This window comes from Corvus kubaryi, unplaced genomic scaffold, assembly GCF_017639235.1.
Source record: "Corvus kubaryi isolate FWS band 111438036 unplaced genomic scaffold, C.kubaryi_AGA036_p1.0 37216, whole genome shotgun sequence".
Classification (NCBI taxonomy): Eukaryota; Metazoa; Chordata; class Aves; order Passeriformes; family Corvidae; genus Corvus; species Corvus kubaryi.
In genome coordinates this window covers 191,421-215,801 of record NW_024581061.1, presented here as the reverse complement: position 1 = coordinate 215,801, position 24,381 = coordinate 191,421, and the positions used below count along the sequence as shown (strand labels likewise).

The following is a 24,381-nucleotide window of genomic DNA, read 5'->3' as shown; positions in this document are numbered from 1 at the left end:
CGGGCCGCCAATGGCGGCGGCGCCGCGCCCGCCCCGGCCGTGAGCGGCGCCTCCTTCCACCAACGGGGCGGGCGGCGCGGTCCGCAGGCGCCGGCGGCGGGGCGCGGCCGCGGCCCTGACTGACTGGGGGAGGCGTCCAACCCGCGGTGCGTGTGGGCGGCGGGCGGTGTGGGCGCGGCGTGTGCGGCAGGCTGGGCTGCACCGCAGCGCATACACTACAATGGCTGCTGGAAAGACGGGAAAGCAAACAATTTCCAGGCCCGCCGCGTCCAGCCCGAAATATGGGGAAAAAATTACAGAAAAATCGGAGAACACTGTAAAGGGTGGAAACGGGGCGCAGAGGGGATGCTGAGGCTCCCGCGGTGAGTCTGCTGCGGGTTTGGGGGGCAGGCGCCGGGGTTTAGCAGGGAAATATCAGGGTTATTTAAATTATGAAGGGGGAGGAGGAGAAGGAGGGGGGAGAGGAGAGAGGAGCAGCGAGCAGTGAGGAAAAGTTTGTGTTAACCATCCCTCCCTTCCATCCCTCTCCCCCCATCTCCCGCAGCCCCCCGCCGCCCCGCGTCGGAACCCCCCCGGGGGGAAAAGCGGGGGGGGGGGGGCGGGGGGGGGGGGGCCCCCCCCCCCCCCACCCCCCTTCCCCTCCCTCGGAGGGAGAAAGAGATGATTTTCAGAAAAACCTCTCTCAGGAGTTTCCTCCACTCCTCCCCTCCCTCCCCGCGGCGCTCTGTTGGAGCTCTGAGGAGCGGGCGAGGCGGCGGGGCTGCCCGGGGGACGGCAGGAGGGCGCGGGGTGCCCGCCGCCGACCCCCGCGGCGGGCCGGGCCCGGGGCCGCGGGGCAGGGGCAGGGGCAGGAGCGGCGCGGCCGCCCCCTCCCCTCCTCGCCTCTCCGGAGCCTGTGCTGTGAATGCAGTGACAGCGGCGAGAGCGGCGAGAGAGGGAGCGGAAGACATTAGAGACCGCGGTGCCGAAAAATGAGGGAAAAAATTAATATAAATTCGCTCACCGCCTCAAACCGGACAAATTTCGCACAGAAATTTCCCCCGTGGACCCGGCTACCCGTGGGGTGTCCCCCGGACCTGGCGGCTGCGTCTTTGGGGGAATCCGGAGTGACTTTGGGGCACTCGACCCCCCTTTCCAGTCGTTTTTTGGACAAAAGTTTTTTTTTTCGTAATAAAGAAACGAATTTGCCTGCTCTCCCCCTCCGAGTAGCCCAGGAGCTTTTCCCTTCCCCATCGGTGTGTGTTCAGAGAAAAGTGTAAACCCAAGTAAGTGCTGAGTCGTGTTGCATTGGGGAGGGGGGTTTGCTAACTGAAAGCAGGAGAGATCCGGAGAGAGAGAGAGAGAGCAGGGACAGCTTGTTGTCAGTATCATAAACAACCAAAATGGAGGGAGAACTGAGGCATATAACAAAATAAAAATCAGAAAAAAATGCCAAAAAATACCTAAAAATCGGGGCTGCTCCCCCTTTTCTTCCTCAAGGTAACAGAATAAAACCCGTGTCTTCCCGATACCGTTTTAAGGTTTCAGGGAGCAAGGAGTTAATATTTATTATTTTTTTTTTTGTTGATGAATTCTTTAGAAAGGCAAAAGCCTCTTATAACTCGCCACCGACAATGAGAAAACGTGAAAATCCCTTTCAGGACAGAGAGGTAGGGGGAGATGATGGTGCAGAAAGTGTATAACTTGGGGGTAATGCGGAGTGATCCTAGATAAGATAAATGCTGTATGTGGTGCTTTATAACTTCCTTTTTTAATGCTTTTTTGGTGTGTGTTTGGGGGATTTGGGGAGATGGGGGCTCCTTTCTATTCCTCTTTTTCTTTCCCCCTTTTTTTTTTTTTTTTTTTTTTTCGGACCGGAATGTAATGCCTTTGTAGTGTCACTTTCCTGATCTAATTAGGATGTGTGAGGCAAAGAGTAAACCTTTCCGGTTTATAAAGTGCATTTTCGTTGCTTTTGAATTTCAAGTTTTCTTGGTGGCTCACTCCTCTATTTACACTGGATTCTTCAGAGTGCTGTGGGGTTGAGCTAATGCTCCATAGGGAGAGCAGAAAGGGCTCAGGGGCAGGGCACCTCATCTGCGGGTGGTTGCTGATTTCCCTGGCACGTTTAGTTCACCTGTTTGTCTCCTACAAAGAATGTATTCTGCAGTCTCCTCGTGTTATTTATACAAAATAATGATGCCTCATCTCGCCTCACATTGAAGTTAATGCGAAAGTGCTGCTGATGTTGGTTCCACGTGGGATCAGGGACATAGCAGGGCATTTTAAAGAGACAGCTTCTCTTTTCCTAGGGTTATCATCACCTCTGCAGCACCTCTGCCTCTAGCAGAGGGGTGGTTCTTTGTTTTTTTTTTTAATGGAAAGATATCAAATCGGCCCTAGTCTGATAAATTAAGGAAGGATAACAGGGGGAAACGTGCAGAATCGTTGGGATCAAAGCAATTCTTTTGTGTGTAGCAGGTCTTCATGGGAGTTTTCTTGGTGTGTTAATTAAAATGCTGTGTTTTGGAGAATGTTTTTTGGAATGTATGTTGCAGAAATGAAATAGTCTCAGGTTGTGTAGTATTAAGATCTAGTGCTGTTCTGCTAGCTGTAAATTCTCTGGGAGGAGATGAATTCTCTGTGTGTAGGGCAATTTCACAGACATTTTGTAAAAGTTGTGAAGTGTGTTATTTTTTTTTTTGAATACATTCAGTTTTGTTGGGAACACCTGAGTTTGTTCAAAAGTTTGTTCTATACCTAAATCTCCTAAATCATCCCCAGAGGTTTTGAAAATAGTGAAAAATAACTGTAGGTTTTAATTGGCCAGAGTAGGGGCTCTTTACAAGTACACCTTAGCAGTGTAGTTATAACATCACTTGGAAGAATTACCTCTGGCTTTGTTTAGAGAAAGAAAAGTCATCCTAACTTCAGTCTGGTTTCATGTATATGTGTGCATGTGTGTATGCATGTATGCTTTTAGCGTGGGTTCTGGCTGATACTGGTTTTTTTCTTAATTTTTAACTTGTGAATGTTTAACTGTAATGATGCAAAATGCTCTGCTTGTCCCTATTATCTCCTATGTATTTTAATTTTATTTTTGAATATCCTGTTTTCAAAAATTAGCATCGCCTCTTAACATGGCAATTTGATATCTTTATGAGGAGTTGCAATGTTTCCTTTACACTTGCTTTGTTTTTGTAGTCCTTGTATTCAGTTCTAGATTGAAAACTGAATACAGGTATGTGGTTCTTGAGAGGGAAGATGGGGTACAGAGCTTGGAGGGAGACTATTTCAGCATGTGTTTTCTGTGAATTTGTGGAAGTTGAGTATGAGTTGTGATAGCCCTCTGTGTTGAATAGCATGTGCTTGCAAATGATCTGTACCCTTTCTGCAAGTGTGACCAAAGAAACTTGTTGCCTAGGATAGCCTTGTGGTTAAAAGATTTGGGAAGAAATCTCAAGGTTTTTCAGTGACTCTTAGGCTAGAAAAAAGGGTCATTAAGGAAAAAGATGAATCAGTTTGTATAAAGGAATGATATTGAACATTTTTCCAAAATTGACTTTTATGGTTTAGAGATCTCTTTTATAGTTAGTAAGAATTCAGACTTTAAAAGTTCCTTTCTGAATATTTCTTAAACTGATCTATTATTTTTATTGACTGAAGTAACGTTACCCTGGAATGCATAGAAATTTGGTAAATTAATAGCAGTTCACCATATGTTGGTAGTTCTAATGTACCAGGGTAGATAGACAAATAGTAGTAGATGTGCAGAACTAACTTAAATGAACTGGTTAATGGTACTGAGAACTCTTCAAATGCTGTGTCTGTGACCATCAGTATGAAGTGTTTAACATGTTACTACATTTTTACCTAATTAAGAGCTTTTTAATCATTAATATTTTATTGCTGAAATTAGGTATAGGCACTGGTAATAACAATGTGAAAGAAGCAGTGTTGTGGAGTATCTCTCTTGATTTACAGCTATGTATTACAAAGTAAATTTGGTGTATCCAACCATAGTACAAAATTCAGGACTTAGGGTGGAGAAGGAGGAAAGGGTGTTCTCTCAGAATTTGATACTCTTCTAAACTGGATTTAATTTTAAGGTATAATCCAGATGGTGATAATAATAGCAGAAAAAAATGTTGTTTAGGATTATTTTTTTACAAACTTATTCTCTTGTAGAAAATAGAATTATTCTTACAGCGGTGAGGTGGTTTTTAAATAAAAATATAAGTAACTTTCAAAGCTTCCTTAGTTGTAAGAGTTAAGATGATCTTCTGTATTATTTGTTGGTCTGATTCCATACATGACACAGTTTGATTTTTTTCAAGATTTTCTAAAATTAAAACACCTGAGGAAACAAATACTATGGGCTGGTGTTGGTAAAGTTATCCTGCTTTTTCTAGGTAAACTGGAGAGGTGTAAATGTATTAAAATCCTTCTTAGAGACTTACCAATCCTATTCAATAATGTTTAAAAATTAATAACTACAGTATTCTACAGCAGTACAAGCAAATACAGGAATCTAAAGTGACACACATTCAGCTTTCCTGGAATGCTTAGCTCAAATGTGTCTCTTGGTGTGTACTTTTAATTTAGTAATTATCCTGAAAAATGAGTTTTCAGTGTAGGACTTTTGAGATTTAAATTAATAAACCCTTGAAAAGTTTGTGTAATTCCAAAAGACACTGCATACAAAGTGCAGCCGCTTCTAATGGCTGTCCATCTCTGCAGCTGGTTAGTCAAAATGGTGCCCTAAAGTCTCCTCCTTTCAGGGTATTGCATATGTTTTAAAATTAATGGGTTAAAGAGGGTACTGCTCATGTTCTAAATAAACCACTGTTTGTAACTGTTCAAGGTTATTTTCTTAAAATAGATGTTTTCACTTCAGAGTGTAAACCATAAATTTTTAAAATTTTCTATCTATAACCTCTTATGTTGTTAAAACTAGTTTTTGTGAACAAATACTTTTTGGTAGGGTTCTTGAACAAATGTATATGTCTACCAAGGGGAAATATTCTGGAAAACATGAAATCTGTTCAAGTACTTAGACCATTCTCAAATCAGCACAGAGTTAAAAGGAGCTAGCAGTGACCACCACTGAAGTGACAGAGAACTTGCTTTCAGGGAGTTATTCTCCAAATATCTGTTACTAGTAAGGATTTAGCTTGCAGAGCTTTTGAAAGAAATGTGCAGTATTTATCCACTGAACTGCTAAGCATCTTTAACCAATTACCACATGTTTAGGTAGCCTTAAAAAACTATTCAAAAATAATTCAAATATTAGAACAAAGTAACATTTGTATTGATCAAATATAAAATGTTTAAATATCTGAAGCATAGGGGATTTTTTTTGCATTTATCTGAGCATTTTGATAATAGACAATTGTGTATTTTTCCTCTAATCAAAAAAAACACATCTAGAATTGAATTCAATTTGTATTGATTTTTAAATTGTGGGATCTCATAACTTGAATGTAAAACATTGATTAACTCTCAATACAATCACTTACACAGATGCTTTTTTTTTTCAAGGAATATAGTGACCATTTATCTGAAATTGCATAGCTTGCAGTTACTAATGCATTTTAAATGAACAGTTGTCCACCAAATATCAAATGCAAAAGATCCTAATTGTATGCAAGTTCAGAAAACCTAATATTAAGCAGAACTGGTCATCATTACTGCAGGTTCAGTTGTACTTTTATTTAGATTGTCTTGTTAAAGTGTTTTCTATCTATAACTGTGTCAGTGTTCACCTGTTACTGTCTCATCTTAGGACAAATAGCAAAAATTAGTAGAACTAGAGGGAGTGTTTTGGGAAGATATAGCATGCTTTTAAGAGTAGTTGTCTGCTAACAGTTTTAAAGGATGGGGCCTTCTTGTAGGATGTATTAAAATTTTTGATATTTAAATGGACCCTTCATGTCTGGTAAATGCTTACTCTAGGATCATGGTGTTAAAATTAACCACCATATATGTCAGGGGTTTGAGATGACTGTATAAGTACATACTTGACAGTGAAGAGTGGGAAAGGATATATAGTTATTCTCCTGTTGAAGGAATAAATCAGTTTCTGTTATAGCCTTCTCTGTAGCCTTCTTCTGTCCCCTTCCTGGTTCATTGTCTGTCCAGAGTATCAAGATACCCTGTCAAATACATTAAAATACATGGCCAGAGTGATGGGCTATTTTATTCATGACCAGCCCTAGTGGTTTTTTATAGACTTACAGGGAGGCACAAAGAAAATAAAATGTAGCCCAATGTGTATTTGTTTAGAGGAAAGGAAAGAGAGAAAAAAAACCCCACAGGTCTGAGCTAGTATAAAACCAAAAAGTGAGATAGAAAAAATGAATGTAGACAAGTGTGGCCATAATGCATACAACAGTAACTCAAAACTCTGAAGTAAAATAGCTCAAATCAGATTTGAGAAAGTCAAGTGGGAATCAGGAAAGTAAAACCTAAGAATTGCCATCAGATGCAATTAAGAAATAACTATGTAAAGAAACTTGGAAAAATGCAAGAAGTGTCTATTACAGTAAACTGAATTGCTATAATCTTCTTTTGCACTTAATGTGCTAAATTCCTCTCTCAAGGAGAATATCCCTAGAAATCAGATTAGAAAGTGTTTAAAGGGAATTATTTATCAAAGTTGTTTTTTCACTAAAGTTAGGATAACTAATAATAATCTCTTCCATATTGCTGTAATAATACTTTATTTGATACGATTTAGCCATACAGTTTGCACGTAGATTTACTTATGTATTGTGCAGGTAATTTACCAGTAGCCTGACACTGTGTATCTCTAACCTTAAAAGCTTTTCTTTATGCTTGTGAGTCACATCAGATTTGGCAGTCTGCAAAGTGTGAAGTATTTCTTATGAAATAAGATGTCGATGGCTGATTTTGCCTTATGCACATTTACTGTGAATTGCCAAATAATCAAAAAGGAAGGAGGATGTCAGAAAACTTACCTTCCCTCTTCATGTATTGAGTATGTATTTGTGTCCTATAGCGTATCAGATTTGTTAGTGCATGAGTTTTCTAAAAAACACTGCAAATCATCTGATTCTGAATTAATGAGATCTCACTATACTACGTGTTTGAACAGCAGAAAGATCTTGTGTATGCAAATCAGATTTTACTGTCTCAAGTGCTTGTCACTTCTAATAAAACTTTACTGTGTGGTGTATGTATTTATCATGAATGTTACATTTACATATGGAATAGGTACAAACATGCACACATTTTAAGGAGACATCTGACAATATCATGTCTTTTGAATCAACTGTGGTATAGGAATATCTTTTCAAAGAGATCTTTTTAGAGGAAAGGCAAAAAGAGAGATTCTGGCAGCTTGCTATTAAATTTCAATCAAGCCAGTATAGTTAGTAATGAAACATTTACAAGTTTGTAAATGTTAAGTTTCTTCATACTCTTACTGTCACGTGTGGAATTTTCATCTATACTATTTTGCATTTACTGCAGCTGCCTACATGCAAGGCTTAGTAATATTGCATTTATCACATGAAAGTATAGATACCATATAAATATATAAAAGTAGAAATTGCCTGCCGCTGTTCTTATGTTTTCATAAGACAGTAGACTACAAAGGTGTAAATTTATGGTGTTAGCTACCTGCTGTCAGTTTCTGGTGCTCTTCTCCTCACAAGTACTTTAAGATGTGTATTAAGCTAAAATAAAACAAACATGAAATAGTGTCAGACTTTTGTGTTCTGTTTAAAAGTTAAACACAATATTGTTCAAACTTGTTTTGTCCACTGGGAGTTAGTGTGGTCAGTACTTGGATAATTTGTTTCATCTAGGACACTATGAAACATTGAACCACCTAGCTTAGAGAAGAGCTCAGACATAAATGCCAGTTACTTAAATCTTTAAGGTTTTTTTCATCTGTGATTTGAAGTTTTCTTTTATTCTTTTGAACACTAGGATTATGCTTAGACTAAACCACTCCTAATTATGCCCCAGCACAAACATATCGCTTATGGCTATATTTTAATCATTTTCAGAAAAAGTAATAAAAATATTATTACTTCTGTCAAAGGATGGTGTTGCTACATGCTATTTTAAATGGTGTTTAAGTACAGTTATAAGCATACCAGTACAATGAAATCAGTTCTATTCCTAAACAACAAAGTTACATTATTTTTTACTTAAAAAGTTAACCAAGATCCTAATATGTTAATTATCCTAATTATTCAGGCTGGTTTTAGTATGTGTTGAAATTGCTTTAAAAAATATATGTGAAATATTTATATCAAACTTGTTTAATTTCTCATTACTTGTAAAATGTAATGTTTTCCCAGTTAAAATTTTAAAGGGTTTTTTGTCTTAGCTGCCTGAGTGTATCCTTTTCTTTTGGATACACTCTTTTCTGAACCCAGCACTTCTTTAACTTATTTAAAACTCTTTTGTTCTCTCAGAATCAATTTGTGCCCCTTTAAGTTTAGCTATTGGTAATTTTTGTGCTACAAAAATTGTGCCAAGGAATACTGTGAAATTAACTTGAGCTGGTGATGATACAAGTAGAAAAACTGAGTGCAGAGTAACACAGAAAACTTAATCATAATGGTGTTTGGGTAATGGGAATAATCCCTAACTGGATGAATGTTAAACTAATCTATGAGGAAAAGGTGTCAGGTCTTGCAGCATTAGTCAAATACGTACTATCACTGTTTCTCATAAGAAATACTCAAACACACTCCTAGTATCAATTGCTGTAGAAGGCAAACAGAAATCTAGATTATACTTCAGAAATATTAAACTGTGAAATAAGTTTCTTGAGGAAAAAATGGTTTTAGAGGTCCCCCCTGTAGTATATTATTTCACCCTTGAAAACTTGGCCACTTCAGAATATTTGAGAACAAGTAAGTTAAGTCCACCTTGAGAAATACATTTCAGTTTCTAGTACAGTTTTTATCTGTGCATCATGTAAAACAAACTTCTTCTCTTCATTATACTTAAATATTTGTACTGAAAGGAAAGTGCATTTAAACCATTTTTAACTGCATTGATTGCTCATCCATTGGATTGGAGTAGCAAGATACTTTAGTTTGGGGAGGTTGAATATGTGTTATTATTTTCAGTTTTCCTGTAGTTTGACTAATAAAACAACTGAACATAAAAAGGATCTTTCTTCAATCCTCAAGTGAGAAGACAGGTGTGCTCAAAAAGGTGCTCTGGTGACTTAAATCACTGCCCCTCAGTCCTCTCAAAATAGTTAAATCATATGAATTTGTGATATCAGTCACATAGTCATGTTGCAACCTTGAAATTGATAATGTATTCAGTTATCTTGAGATGAACTCCATAATTCTTCATTAGCAGATTTAATTTCCTAAAGTTTTGTCTGAATAAGTACTTGAGTATTGTGCTGCTTGTTCCATTTTTGATCAGGAACCAAGCAATAGAAAGTCTTTCAACTCTGAGCAAAGCCTCAAAGATTTAATAAATGCTCTAAATGTCCCCCATTTTTGTCATAGTTTTAGGTGTTGAACTGTGGTTGAAGGTCAAATAATCCCTTCTGCTAAGCATCTGAATTTCATCTTAAAGGAGGTAGTTTGGTATTTGGAGGTAGTTTTAGAATGAAAGTTTCATGTAGGTAGCTTAACAAATAAAGCTAAAAGGCAGGCAGAAATTAGCTGTCAGGTTGCAAGTGTAACTGTTCTGCAAAGTACTAGTTAAATCCCATTTCTTACTTTGAGATATTAGGACTCATAGTTTGAAGAAGAAAGAGCTTAACTAATTTGTTAGTTTTTCCTTCCCAAATATATATAAAATTTGCCACCACTTTGGCTAACCCTCTGGAGAGGGACTTTTTGTAAGGGTGTGTAGTGATAAGACAAGGAGTAAAACTGAGAGAAGGTAGGTTTGGATTTGACATTAGGAAGAAATTCTTTACTGTGGGGATGGTGAGGTACCAGAACAGGTTGCCCAGAGAAGCTGTGGATGCCCCATCCCTGGAAGTGTTCAAGGCCAGGTTGGATGGGGTTTTGAGCAACCTTGTCTAGTGGAAGGTGTCCCTGCCCATGGCAGGGGCATTGGAACTGCATGATCTTTAAGGTCCCTTCCAATCCAGGCCATTCTACAATTCTGTAACATATCCAAACTTGTCACCGAGGCCTTTTTAGGAAGGTTATGAGGTCTCCTGGACAAAGACAGTATTGCCTTTGTGAATTAACTTATGAATTAACTATTATTTAGCAATTTGTAATTTTGTGATGTGACTTGGTGTTTGGGGGTACATCTGAGAGAGGATGTAGGCAAAATTACTTAAACTTCACTCCCTGTCCATGGCAGAGTTCTGGCCCGAAGAGTACGTTCTGTCTTTTTGCTTTGAGTATTTTCAGACTGGTTATATGGGAGTAAAAAAATTAATCCTTTTTTTATCCTCTACTTTTTGCATTTGTCAGTTGTTTAGGAAATTTGTTTCTTGATTTTTTTTTTTTTTTATGTTGCAGTGGCTGGCAAAGTTACTGAATGATCTGAACTACAGAATTTGTAGGTGAAAGAGGGAGATGTTTTTCCTGTCTGATCCTGACCAGATTATTTGAAAGTTTCCTTTTCTCTTCAACAGTGCTTTACTATAAATGAAAACAAATTAAACTGAACAAACACTCAGTAAAAATCTATGGCCCAGGTTCCTCTTGCAAAGCTTATTAAAATCTAGCTGGATGCTAACAATTTTCACTGTGGACCTTTGAGATACGAAGCCTCTATTTCATGCTTTCCAAACATCGCCATTTCCATCTATCAAATTCTGTGTAGGTCATTAGTAAATGTATAGTGGTAACTGTATGGTCTGTAATGCCAACATAATAAACCTGTCTCAGAGTGAGAGATCCATGTTGCTTCTTGAGGAGCAAGTGGTATTTCTCCATGACTTTTTTTCTTAATATTGTAATATCCATTTGAGATTGTCTCAGGTGGCACTCATTGAAAGGGATGGTCTTTCAGGTTGGTAAGAAGCAAGCTGTTCAGGGTTTTTTCTAGTAAGTAAAAACCAGTATTTTTGTAGCTTCATTCAGAAGCTGGTGGTCATTGAGGGTACATCATGGAACAGTAGAGTCATGTGCTTCTCGGCAGGGGATGCTGCTTAATGATGGAACTACAGTGTCCTGAATGTGGAGGGAGCAGACCAGCAGTGAAGGATTGGTTGCTTTCTAAAGTGTCAACAGGGAACAGCTTTACTCTGGCTTTTACAAATAAATTAAATATTTGGAATAAGATGCTTCCTTTACTTACTGGCATTTTAATTTTTTCCTGCAGTATCAGAAATGGACACTTCAGGATGATTTTACAAGCCTGTCAGCTTGAAAGGGCAGTTACTGTAACCACATGTGAAGTTAAAGTGTTTGAAAAATGTTAAACTATCTTGAAAGCAAAGAAAAATAACTACTGTACTAATCTGGTGATATTTTTTTGTGAAGTAAATAATACTTAGGTGTCATGAGAGATTCATTTAGCAATAGCTTGGATCCCTCAGTAAGAATGTTGGTATATTAATATACTTACAATACATAATGTACAAAATTTAGAAGAATGTAGTTTTCGATAACAAAACCAGCATAACGCAATCAAAGAAAAAAATTACATTATGTCAATATACATCCATAACCTAGATATGCATAGGTATTCAGAACCTTCCATGATGATTTCTGGAAGCTATGCAAACACAAAGCTCTTCTGCTACACTCAGATAGTGCATGATAAAGTGCTTCCTAAGGTTAGTGAGTGTTGGTTTTGTGGGTTTGCGTTCAGAATTAAAAGTGATACATAGAAAAGTGATACTGTGCTGACTTAGTAGCACAAAGTGTTTTAGTCCAGTGTTGAAAGTACATATTCTAAAACCTGTATCTAAAACATCTAAACCTGTATCTAAACCTGTATTCTAAAACATGGTTCTGGAGTTGACTTTCTAGAAATATGGAAATTACCTAAGAAAACATGTGTTTTGTTTTCTTAGAACTACAGTTTCCCTCTGGTGTATTTGCCTTTAATTGAATTCTGCTCTGTGATTTTTTTTTCTTATTTGCACAGAATTGTGCTCATGCTTTTTCCTCCAAAAAAATACAAATAGTATTGTATTCCTGCTGTGATTATTAGTCATAACATGTCTGACTCAGCAGATCAAAAGTTATGTTTACTGGAAAACAGAATTAACATTTTGTATTTTTTTTTAAGAACACTTAAAAATAGCTGTGTCAAAAGAGATTATGTTTTTAACATCCTAATCCACTAAACCATCATACATCACTCTGTAGGCAATGTTTTTATTCTAAGCAGCTACCTCTTACAAGAGCCCGTCTGAGAGGTTTCAGGATAGCACGGAAATATACCCGTGAAACTGAATTCTTAAGGAGTGAAACTTCCTCAACAACATGCATAATGCCTTCATTATCAAATTGCAGAATTTTTTTTCCAAGAATTGTTTTAAATGTCAGCATATTTTGGCCTGCTCTGAGGTGTTCTGGCTATTGGGGACAAATTGATGATTAAAACTGGCATATGCAAAAATTTTTTCTCAGTGGGAGGGTAGTAATTCCTAATTTTGATGGAGAATATTATGTTGTGATAACCAAATACCTGAATAGAATACTATACTGATTAGGGAAAAGATAAAGGAGTGTGAGAATTTATGCCAGATGGATTGGAGACTCTGAGATTCATCTGGATTAGTTGTTTCAATTGCTAATCTTGCCCCATGTTCCTCTGCCACTTTGTTTTCTGAAGTTGTCTTTTCAATGTTTGTAATTGTATACTGTTGCTGAGTAAAGAGTCACACAGACGTGGGAAACAGCAGTACTGACTTGGCAGAAAACTCTGTAAAGTGCAAAAAATGCAACAGAAAAATATAGTTCTGTCTTATCTTTAGATTTCAGAAATCTTAGATGTTGATTCTAAGAACAGTACATGTATGTGTGAAAATCTGAAATTTAACCGTAGGTTGACTGGCTCTTTGTACTCCAATGACTAGAATTTATTAGGTAATAAATACCAATACAAGGAATTTGTTTGTGTTTAGTTGAATTTAGTGCAAAGTTTCCTGAAACGGCATAGAAGTAACCATTTCCATTTATTTTTAAAATGCTAATTCAGAATGATACAACAGGAGTGAAAAGTTTAGTTAGTTGTTACTATGTGATACTCTATTCTGGCTAGTCATGGAATTCTATTTAATGTTATCTGACAGATTAGAATATTTAACTTGAAAATGTGCTACTGCTTGACTGGCAAGTTGGGACATTGCCTACCGTGATTTCCTACTGGCAAGAAGTCTGTTTCAAGGAAAGTTTGGCCATACTTGAAACTAACAGAGTTAGCTAAGGTTTGATACACTGCTTTCTTCTTTAGGCCCACTGGAACATCTTTTAGAATTTGTGCCAGTGTATTTTTGAACTGTAGAGTGTGCAATGTGTGCAGAATGACTGTAGAATGTAGAAGTGTGTTTCATAGAATGTAGGACTCCTCAGGTTTGGTGGCATTAGCCCTGTACCTTGAAGTGGCTCTGTGGGGTTTTTGTTACTCTGGTAGTCAGTAAACACATATGGCCAGAGCACAATACATTGTGGCTCTGATCACGTCCCTATATAACCATCTGCAAAGAACAGTGCCATAATGAGACACAGGGAGAATATGGGAAAGAAAGTATTATGTGATACAGAGGAAAATGAAACATCATCGGGCCTACACTGCGGATGCAGCAATAGTCCAAAGAACTGACTCCTCACTGTGCTTTCCTGTAAGGCACGGCACCAAACAGTATGAGATAGTACTTCCTACACAACACCTATAGATTATGTTGGTAAATAAAATATTTTCCACAAGGAGTTACATGTATTAGTAGACTGAAGAGCTGTATGGAAGCAACTATGCCAGTCTTTATGTAAATTGTTTTTAAATAGACTGTTTAATAAGGTGGTGTTCCAAACAGTCACAGTTTAAAATCCTGATAAGGAAGGAATTGTTGTAAAGTGTTTTGTTCCAAAGCCGTATACTGAATCGTCCTGGCAGACAGAGTTCTTCATCCTTCCAGGGCTGGATTTTCACTGAACAATTAGATGAAGTTACCTACATTTGAACTGATTGCTGAAGTTAGCCCAACTGGTATGAGAGCGGTAACACTGAAAACTGGTACATAAATCGTTTTATGGAGCTGGGTTGTTAACTGCATTAGTAAAAAACATGTTCTTTGAGTTACCGATTTAAATATAAAAAACCTAAAAACAAACACCTAGAGAGTTTTGTATGTAGTTAGGATAGGGTATTACTCAATTTATGTCTATGGCCAGTGCAGAAACAGAGAATGTCTCTAAATTCAGCAAGTGGTGTGTGTTGCTCTAAAGGCAGCAAGTGACTCATGTGACTGTCTTAGCAGCTGGGCAGCAAGATTAGAGTGCTACTATGTACACATTCCCTTACTGAGGGGTCCAAGCTATTGCTAAATGAAGTTGTATTACTGCCAGAAAGTGAATAACAGGCATAAGAAAATATAATAAATAAGTGTGTCATCAGGTTAGTGCAGTAGTTACTTCAGACAGTCGTTAAAGTGAAGGAAAAAAAAAACCCCAAATACAACTTTTCCAAGATTCATATTTAAAAGATATTTGTCCTTTTTTCAGACTCCAACTTCATATGAAGTTGCATGTGAAATTGCATGTGAAGTCCGTTTCAATTTAGAGATTTGGAAAAGTCATCTTGAAATGGTTGTTTCTGACACTGCAAGGAAAAAAATGAGAATGTTAGTGAGTGAGGAATCTTATTCCAAAGAACTCATTTATTTGTAAAAGTACTAAAAATACGCTTGTATCATGAAGTATTTTGAACTGAAATTGGCAAAGTGTATACTTCTTGGTCACTTGCTAATTTGAAGACTTATTCATGATGTTATTCCTCATGTATTTCCTAATTGTAAGAATTTGTGAAGTTTGTTCCAAATTGTCTTTAAGTTTTCCTGGCATGCCAGTATGGATTAGTGGAATATGTATTCTTTTTATTTTTTCTATGTTTCCTTATTCTAATTTTGGTGGTTTTTTGCTCAGATACTTGCTTTTCTTAAGAGAATTGCTAAATATTTGTGAATGCTTCGTTCTTTACACATAATGTGTTTACAGTTACACATTGGATTTCAACTATAATTTATGGATTTAAACTGAAAACTGTCACCCTGTCAAACTTCTCTTCAGGATTAACTCCTTTGAGTCTTTAGGACCAAAGAACATACACTTGACTGTTGCAATCGAGTAAATTGATACAGAAATCAAGAAGATGTGAATATGAAGCTCCTTAGTGCTATTTTTAGTGTCAACTTTCAGACCATAATTCTGCTTTAAAGATGAGAATGTATTTACCAAACAGGAGCTTTTATATTTAAAAAGCCAAGACAGACAAGAAGTTGAGCCCATGATAAATTCCTTACAATAAAAGAGGACCAGAACAATGTGCGTTCCTAGTTATCACCACTGCGTCCCAGTGTCCTCAACAAGGTTAAACTGTTCGTTTGTTATTTTGCTTCAGGTTTTCCAGCTTTCTGCATTCTCTATTTTTCTGTCTAGCAATGACTTGTTTCTCATCTTGTTACTCTTTCCTATTTATTCCAAGTTTCTGCAGCTTTCCTCAACAATGGTTTTCACTTATATCTCTAAGGAAAGATGGAGAGAGCATAAAATAAAATTGTCCAGAGTAGTCAGTGCATCTGAAAACTACCTTCTGCAGGTAGACCATCATTTTAATAATACTTCAAACACCTTCATCTGACCTTTTCATTTTTGCACATTTAGGTTTCTTCATAATCAAGTCTCTTATTGTTTAGTATTTTGAAATCTTTGATTTATAGGAAAAGTTCAGTTTGGGTTTTGTTTAGATTAATTCTTTCTTTTCACTACTACTTTTTTAAACATACCATTTTTCTGTACCAGATTTCTATTCTGCTTTCATTTTTCACTCCCAGATTACTCATGAGTTGCAAAAGAAAAATGTTTCTGCAGTGCTTTGTCTGATGGTGGTCTGTGACATAAGATCACTAGGAAGCAGGGATGTTTGTGTATTGACAAGTAGTTTCTAGATAAAGCACTAGCAGATTGTGATGAAGGATATTCATACCTGCAAAATATATCGATCCTCTGACTACTTGAATGCTTCAGTGGATTCTTGCGTGCTGTTCTTAACACATTCCTTGAGATGAACCATCTGAAATATCCATCTGCCAGCAGGATTTCAGGTCCTGGGTCTTGCTGCCCTGTGTTGTGTGCTACAGCAGCTTCTCAGGCTTGGACTTCCTGCCTCCCCCCGCACCTCCCCAGGGAAGAACTCTGCCGTTCCGCAGGTTTTGTTGAGCTGTTATCCTTTCTTCTGCAGTGTGCTTTGTTTTTTTAGAGCACCTTTGCACAGCTGGAAGAATTACATAAAATAAACAGCTGCCCTGAGAGGATTTTTGCATGAACTCGGACTTCGGCTTGTTTGTTTGTACCTTTCAGAATTACACCCAAAATTTCTTAGCCACAAGTTTGTGCTGCTCCACTGAACTAAAGAGGGAAGTATCTTCTCATGGATTCTGAGAAGAAAAATTCTTAATCTACCTCTAACCAAAAATACAGTATTATTTTTAATAAATTTGGTATTCAAATGTCCAAGGAGAAACAGCTGAGCAAGATCAGACAAAAATATCTTGTATTTGTGTGAGATTGCCTCTTGTAAGCAGTCATGCTTTAAGAAGGGAATAGGAAAGATTCTTTCTTGATATAGTCCTCCTCCCCCTGCGCTGTCATGCCATTCCATTCTTAGGATCAGGAATTATCCTGGTGTTTGTTTCTTAGGGCTTTTAGAAAATCATGGATATTTTGAAGGAAACTGAGATGCTGTTTCTGATGCTATTTTGTATCCTTCCGGTGAGAGTTTCGCAGTGTCATCTTGTGGTGGTGTGTCCCACCTGCCCAATATGCTTTTCTTTGGCAGGAAGGCCTAAAAATATGAAGAAAAAAATTATTTGGAGGAAGTTGGTAGCTCTTCTTTTTTTTTTTTTAAACTCAACCTGTGCTCTCTGACAGCATTTCTTAGGGCTAGAGTTGCAGTCTCACCTCTTTCCTTGTACTGGGGGAGCCTGGCAAGTTGTCTGGAAGCTGTAAGTTGATCAGAAGTGACTCTTCAGCTCTTCAGTTTCAGATGTGATCATGGTATTTTATTCTCTTAAGAGTTTATGAGCTTCCCAGTGAGGAGAGTTTTAGTAGCTACCTTTGGAAAGAGAGAAATCTTCGTTCTGATGTCCTTGGAGAGAGCAAGCCCTCTGGGGCAAGCTGAAAAGTAAAGCATGGGAAGGTTTGGAGCCTAGATAACTGAAGCACTCTTCTCCAGTAACTATAGATACTGTGGTCTTTCACAGGAGAGCAGTGGACAGGAAGAATGTTTGTTTCCAAGTACCAATGACCAGAGAAGAATGAATAGAACTAAAGGAGGCTTTAGGAGTTGTGTTGCTTTGTTAATGTCTTAAAAAAAAATAGCATCCATTTATAGGATTCAGTGTACTAGAGGCTGAAAAGGAAAACACAGCAGGCATCTGTCCTTCCCCTGACAAGCTAACACTGTTACTTGATAGAGGAGAACTGAGACATGTGGAAAGGAAAGGGAAAAAAGCAGTTAGAGTGTTTGGAGTTACATGTGTGCACACTGTTTAATTTTGTGTGTTAATTTAACGACATGGCACAACACTGGCTGACAAAGCCAAATTATGTTCCTCTTGGTCATCACCATGGGCAGTCCTATGCTATCCTGTTTTTCAGGCCCTGGATCATTGAAGGCAAATACCCAGTGCAATGCTAGTTCTCAGAGCAGTATGTATCCTGCAGATGGGAGTTCACAAGCCAGTTTTCTGGCTGAAAACTTATACATGAATCTTGACAATGGAACATATTTATACAGAGTTCTGGTATGCTCTCTAGCACGTTTGATGTTTTGCTTCAGGCTCTGGATACTTTGAGAAAACCTGCCCTACAGCCACAGTCGCTGCCCTGGGGAAATGCTGAGCTGCTTGTACATTGTTTCTGACTCTTGTGATGGAGAGACACCTCTTGCCCAACCTGCATCATGGTACTTATGCTGTAAAGCACCTTGATTCCAAAGGAGGGGAGCCTGCAGTGCATGCACAGGATAAAATGCAGAGTAAGAATAAAGTAAATTAGTCTTGTGGGCCTTTTTCTTTAGTTGTTTTTTTAAGAGTCAAATTTCTGCAGAATTTTTGGAAGAACCTGTTCTGAGATTACTAGGCGGAGTTTTTCAAAACCATTGTCTTCATAATCTGTTTAGAATGCAGCTTTCACTGCCTTTCACGTCAGCTTCAGGCACTAAGTATTTCTGCAAATCACTCCTTGTAGACACATGCCAAGGACTGGGAAAATTAATGACCTTCTCTGTAGCATTTAGTTTAAATGACACAGACAGAGATCTCTAGTAGAATCTGAGTCCTCTAGGACAGGGTTCAATTATCTGACTCCAAACATTGATTTCTGAGTTACTAATGGGATTGTGGAATAAGTAATTAACATACTGGCTGAATTTGGGTAGAGTTCACAGGAATGACAGCTCCACCACTATCTCTGTCTAATTTCAAGTCTCCATCTCAAAGGAAGGTGTTTAAAGGAAAAGGAAAGTAGGAAAAGTGTACCCGAATTTTTTGACCCAGACAAAACTTTTTTTTTTCTATTAACCTTTATGTTTTTGAAATGCACTGTTTTGAATGAATAAAAAGTGAAGAAACAAAACAAGGAAGCAGACACTAATTTGTAAAATTTCAGCCCAAACAATGGCAGTTTGGCAAAGTTGTAGGTTGGCTTAAATAGAGGAATTTATCATATAATGGCAAGTGTTTGGCAGTGTGGTGAAATGTGATCCTACTCATTCTGCAAATAGTCAAATATACTGGATTTGAGTTCACATTTGTAGGTACTGAGAGCAGTGTTGGTTCTTGTGTAAAATTAACAGAGGAATTGTCCTGCTTTGAAAGCAAGGGTTGCTAGAGGACTGTTACTGCAGGGCTTTGCAGCCTGATCAAGGCCTGAAATGACAGTACTTTTATTTAAGCTGATAAATGTCGATCAAATTCAATATTTGCATTTTCTTTAGTAAGAATAATTATACTTGTGTGCATATTAAGACCTGGTGTTCTGTTTCTAGCACTGGCAAAACCAAAGTGGTCATGAAGAGTTAACAGGAGTAGGGATGATACTCCCAGAGCATTCTCCTGGTCTTCATTAATCCTCTTTTCAAAGGCTACCTGAGCTAAACATGATGAGTTTGTATTTACTAACCTTTACTGGACTTTTTCATAACTTTTTCATGTGACCTCTTGAGCTTTTGTAAATTCTAAAGTGTCTAAACATGCTGTTGCAAGGAGTCACACTGCAGAAATGTGTGAAAAGCAGGTGCATTGCCTTCTCAAACCTGTGTCCTTTCATTTAATTTCACATCTCCAGCTCTTTAATTGGAAGAGCTGCCAGTCTGTTCAGCTTTCTGTCTCTCCAGCCAGTTCAGGTGTAGCTGCATGGTGTTCATTTGCATTTCCCTTTTCTGCATGTGTATTGATTCCTCCAGAGAGCTCCACTTGCTTCGTGGAGCTTGACTTCCTTTTCTAAGTTATGTTTCTTCTTCACCAGTATGTTGTATTAGTTCATGTGTCCGCCTGAGTTGTTCATTGAAGTTTATGCTTTCTTGCCTGGTGTAGATGTCAAGCTTACTGTAGTACTTCACTGGATATTGGGAAATAATTGTAAGGAAAGAAATCAAACAGGCAGCAGTCTGTGGTGTGTGTGTCTCCTCAGTACTGTACAAGAGCTATGTAGCATGGCAAAGATACAGGACAAAGTGATGAATGCAAAAAGTAGTGAACAATTTCCATGCAAGGAAGGCCTAAGTTGGCTTAGACTTTTCAGCTTTATAAGAGACTACAAAAGGGAGAGTACTGAAAACAGAGATATCATATCACAGGCAGAATGATAAAGGAAACATGAGTGGTATTGATGGGATAAAGGGTGAGCAAAATCATCAGCTAAGAGGAAAGAGACATAGCGGGAAATGGGCTCAGAACAAGCTAGAAGAAAGCTGTTGTTAATAAAATGTGAAATTAAGCTGTGGCACTCCTTGCCATGGGATGCCAGTAGAAAAGCTTACATGGGCACAAGAGAGGGCTGCCGAAATGGTGGAAAAAGGGGGTATTAAATCTCTCTAGATGTCTAAGTCCCTCAATCACAAGTGGTGATACTTCCCCAAAATACCATGCACTTGTCTTCCTCATGATCTGCTGCTGGTTGTTACTGGAGCAAGAGTGCTGGGCTGGTGGACTTTTGCTCCGGCCTGCAAGGACCATCACTGTGTTGCAACAAGTATTCAGGGACCCCGAACCAGAACAAATCACCCAGAACTGGAACAAATCACCCTGGCTGAGCCAGATGCCTCACTGTCACAGAAACCATGTCTGTCTCTGTGAACCTATATAGAGCCACTTGCAAACTAGTGGAGTTTTTTCCATGTAAACTTAAAGCCAGTGTTTTGTTGTCTAGAAAGCCTTTTAATTTCCAGCCTAAACTTATTTTGATAAGCTAACACTTCCACTTCTTTGTTCCAGCTCTACTGACTGTCTCGTTGGTGTACTTAAGAACTTTAGTTGGTTTTTTTTTCCTTTGGTCAGATGTTTTGTTGCGCTATCTCAGGTAAATTTTTTGCGAATACGTATTACCAGATTTATACACGGCGTTCCCAGCAAGATCTTGGTAGTTTGCTGTAGTAGCATGTTTATGTCCCTTCCTGTACTGCAAATACATCTGCTTTTTTGAATCATATTTTCCTTCTTCTGAACCGGCTCTCTTTAGTGACTTTTACTAGCTGCTTATAGGAGGGTTACACACAAATTTTTTCCTTCTCTGCCGCTTCCAACTAACAGTTCATCACTTGCAGCAGAAACCACTAGTCTCTAAGAGCGTTACTCTGTTCTTTGTTGTTACTTTTTGTCTTGTTTCTGTCCTTAAGATTTGTTACCATTTTTCTTGTGTGTTTCAGTTTGTCCTGTACTTGTGCTACCTCCTAGTTTCGTATTTTCTGCATATTTTTGTAGTGCTCACTTAAAGGCAAAAAAAAAAAAATTCTAAATGAAAATGTTGAATCAAAAAGACTAAAGACCAGTCTTGGCAGAAGTCCATAACTAACATCCTTCCACCTTTTTCTGAAAGAAATCTGTTGTCATCTCCTCTTGATCTGCTGCTTTTCCTGCCATACTATTCTTGAACTAACTCCTCTCTTCTAAGCTCAACAAATTACTGCTCAGGTGGTAGTGCAGCAGATTCCTTATTGAGTGAGACTAGAAGTGTTGTGCTTCTTTTGTATAAAGGCTATTTGTAATGTTGAAGAAAAGCTGGGTGTTTGACATGGTTCAGCTTTTAAAAATCACGTGATATTTTGTTTAACTTTCTCTTTACCTTCATGTTTTTAATCTTTCATTGAAAATGTGCTCCAAGGAGGAGGCCATGCTATCATCATTAGTTGTATGTCCAGATAACTTTTCTCCACCTTTCCCAATATTGAAATGAGGCAAAAAGTGTGTACTTGAATTTGATGCTGTTGTGAGAATGTTCAGCCTTGCTTCCTGTTGAATCAGAAGATAGTATTTCAATATGAAAGGTTATATAAGTGTGGTAGACTTTTTTTTTAAATTCAACTTTCAAAAGGCCCTGTGTTGGTCTCTGTGGTTGACAGTCATCTGTGGTGCAGAGAACTGTAAACTTCTACATTATTTTCACTCTAGTAGGAGTAGTGAGTTCAAACAGTTGCCCAGTGCTCTCTCTGTTGTGACTGTAGATGTTTGGCAGACTTAGATCGCACCAAGTTTATTCAGGGAGATCTATGCACTGCCAGTAATAATATGAACTTGGTCATTTAGTACCTTTCTTCACCCCTGCTAAGGTGAGAGCATCTCACAGTGCCATGATACTCCATTAGTCTGCTCCATCACGTTGGTTCCTCTTGGATGTTGGGTCTGCAAGACAGAGCTGCTGCCAAATCCTCTTGTCCAGCGGGGTGCTGAAATTGCTGCCATTCCTGACTCTGAGTGGCTACTCAGTACAGTTAGTACCAAGAGACCACAGGAAATCTGTGCATGCTCCTGGGGCTAGTGATGGGGGAATCCCAAACTGCTCATCCCTGTTCATGAGGTGGCTCTTCTCTTCCTCCTCTTGTGCTGGCACAAAGCCACTCCAAAGACTTAGACTGCATGGAAATAGTTTGAATTCTTTCTGTAGGGTTAATTTGACTGTTTCAGTTCTCTAGGGTTAACTTGAATGTTTTAGGTCTCTGGTCTGGCACGGAAAAAGGAAAGGAAAGAAAAAGGAAAGGACAGGAAAGGAAAGGAAAAAGAAGCACTGAACTGTTTCAGTGTGGAGGCATGCTGAAAATAACTAAGCTCTGGGCAGACTAACAGAGTGCTGATGTGTGCTGTCTTCAACATGACAGCTGGACAGATGTGTCCATCTCCAATCCCAAAGCATTAGCCAAGATGCTATGCCAGAGCTGTTACCCCTGCCTCTGAGCTGCTCATGAATGGAAAGCTGAAAAGCTCAGCAGCTTTTATGGCGTGGTCTGGCTTCCAGCAAGGAGGTGGCTTGTGTCCAGCCAGTTTGGCATGTTGGCTGGGCATGGTTGCCTCTGCCTATGGTTGACCCAGTAAACAAGGTGCTTGCTTGGTGGAGTTACTTAATTCTGGAGATAGCTGCTTTGCTTTTGGGATTGGATCCAGAGATGAGAAGGTAACTGCTTAAGTCGCTTGCCAAGGCAGCTATCAAATCTGATGAAGGATCAGGCCTTGAGGTTAACTAACAGCAATTATCTTTACCATAGCTATATATATTCTGAGTGATATTTCTGGGGTTTGTTTTGTGTTCAGTTTTGTTTTGAAAAGTTGATGCCTCACGGTGCTGGTTTGTGTGTAATTCAAGGGAAATACCAGCCCTCATCTTGGCAAGTACAGCCTTTTGGGTACAGACCTCAGAGTTTTGGTGACAACCGGGATAGCAACAAGAAATTAAAGTTCTCGTATTTTCATTTGGGAAAGGCTCCTCCAAAAGCACGCCCCTGCTTTGGTAAGGAAACAAGTGATTTCAGAAAGAAACATGTTGAAATCATCAGGCCATTGTACCTGTTTTGGTAGTGAGTCGTCTTTCTTAGCCATTCATTTGCATAACCCTATCTCTTTTTGACCGTTTTGTACCCTTTTCTTTAGCAGATGTTTCCCCCCAGCACTAGTCATGGTGGCAGCTTGTGCAAGGTGGCGGGATGGGTGAGTTTGGGGAAAGGGGTGGAAGCTACAGGTGGTAAATAAGCGTATTGTGTATGGTTGATAATGTGTAACAAGTGTGGTTTAGTAAGATGAGCTTCCAGCTCTTCCTGCAGAAGGGGATGCACACCTTCCTTTACTCTGGCACATTTCTGTGAATTGATAGGAGGCAGGAAAGAAATGTAATTTCTACGGCCAAGTTCCTGTGTGTTACCTTTTCATGTGTTCTTACTGATAGGAGGCTTGGGTGGGTGCTGTGCTGTCAGACTGTACTACCCAGCATTAACTGGTCATGAATCCATGCTTCGTGTTCACACGTATTGCTTTTTTTCTTAGAGGCTGCTCATTTGGGCAGTTACAAACACTGATGCAATGGGCATGAGTCTCCACATCTCCCTTTTCTCCCTCTGGTACTCAGATTTTGGTGAGCAGGGCATTTGCAGTTTGAAATTTGTAATTGTAACATTATCTGTTAGAAGTAAAGAAAAAACCTGCTAAAATAAGTACATAGAACACACTAGATCTGCTTTAGATAAAGCTGGCCATTATTGTGTGCAATTAGAACAAGTGTTTTAAAGGATTAGTAGATACTATAAATGATTGGTTAGTGGTAGAAAGTAAGATTGCTAGTGAAATTTTTCTTCCAGAGTCCAAATGCAAAGATCTCTTATTAAAATTTATCCATTTGTTTAGCTTTTCTTAACAGAGAGTTCATAGGTCATAGAAACAAGTGCAGTATGAAATTTCATACTCAATAGTCACCTGCTTTTAAAGAAAAATACTAATATTCCATCATTTTGGAAGACAACAGTTACTGCTTTTTGCTGCCAACATATGCCCCCGTGTATTTACATTCATCTGTATCCTAAACGGTTTTGATTTTTGTTTTGTTATTTTTACTTTTAGCAGTAGAAGCCCTTAATGGCTCCAAAGGATTTAATTGGCTTTGTTTCTAGCCACTTTTTCCTAAGAAAAGGCAATCATACCAATGATGTGAAAAATCCTCTCTCCAGCATTGTCTTGCAATTTATTAACACTGCTGCTTTGCCTCTGCTTGGCTTCGTTTC

The 24,381-nt window shown here is 38.6% G+C and overlaps 1 protein-coding gene across 2 annotated transcripts in view; it reads left to right on the top strand.

Annotated features, from left to right (window-relative positions):
* Positions 1–149: 149 nt before the first annotated feature.
* PLAG1 (PLAG1 zinc finger) overlaps positions 150–24,381 on the top strand; it is a 51,996-nt gene continuing 27,764 nt past the window's right edge. For both annotated transcript variants that reach the window (XM_042022562.1, XM_042022561.1), the window contains exon 1: positions 150–362. The gene's annotated coding sequence lies outside the window, so the exon portion shown is untranslated. The remainder of the gene's footprint in view (positions 363–24,381) is intronic.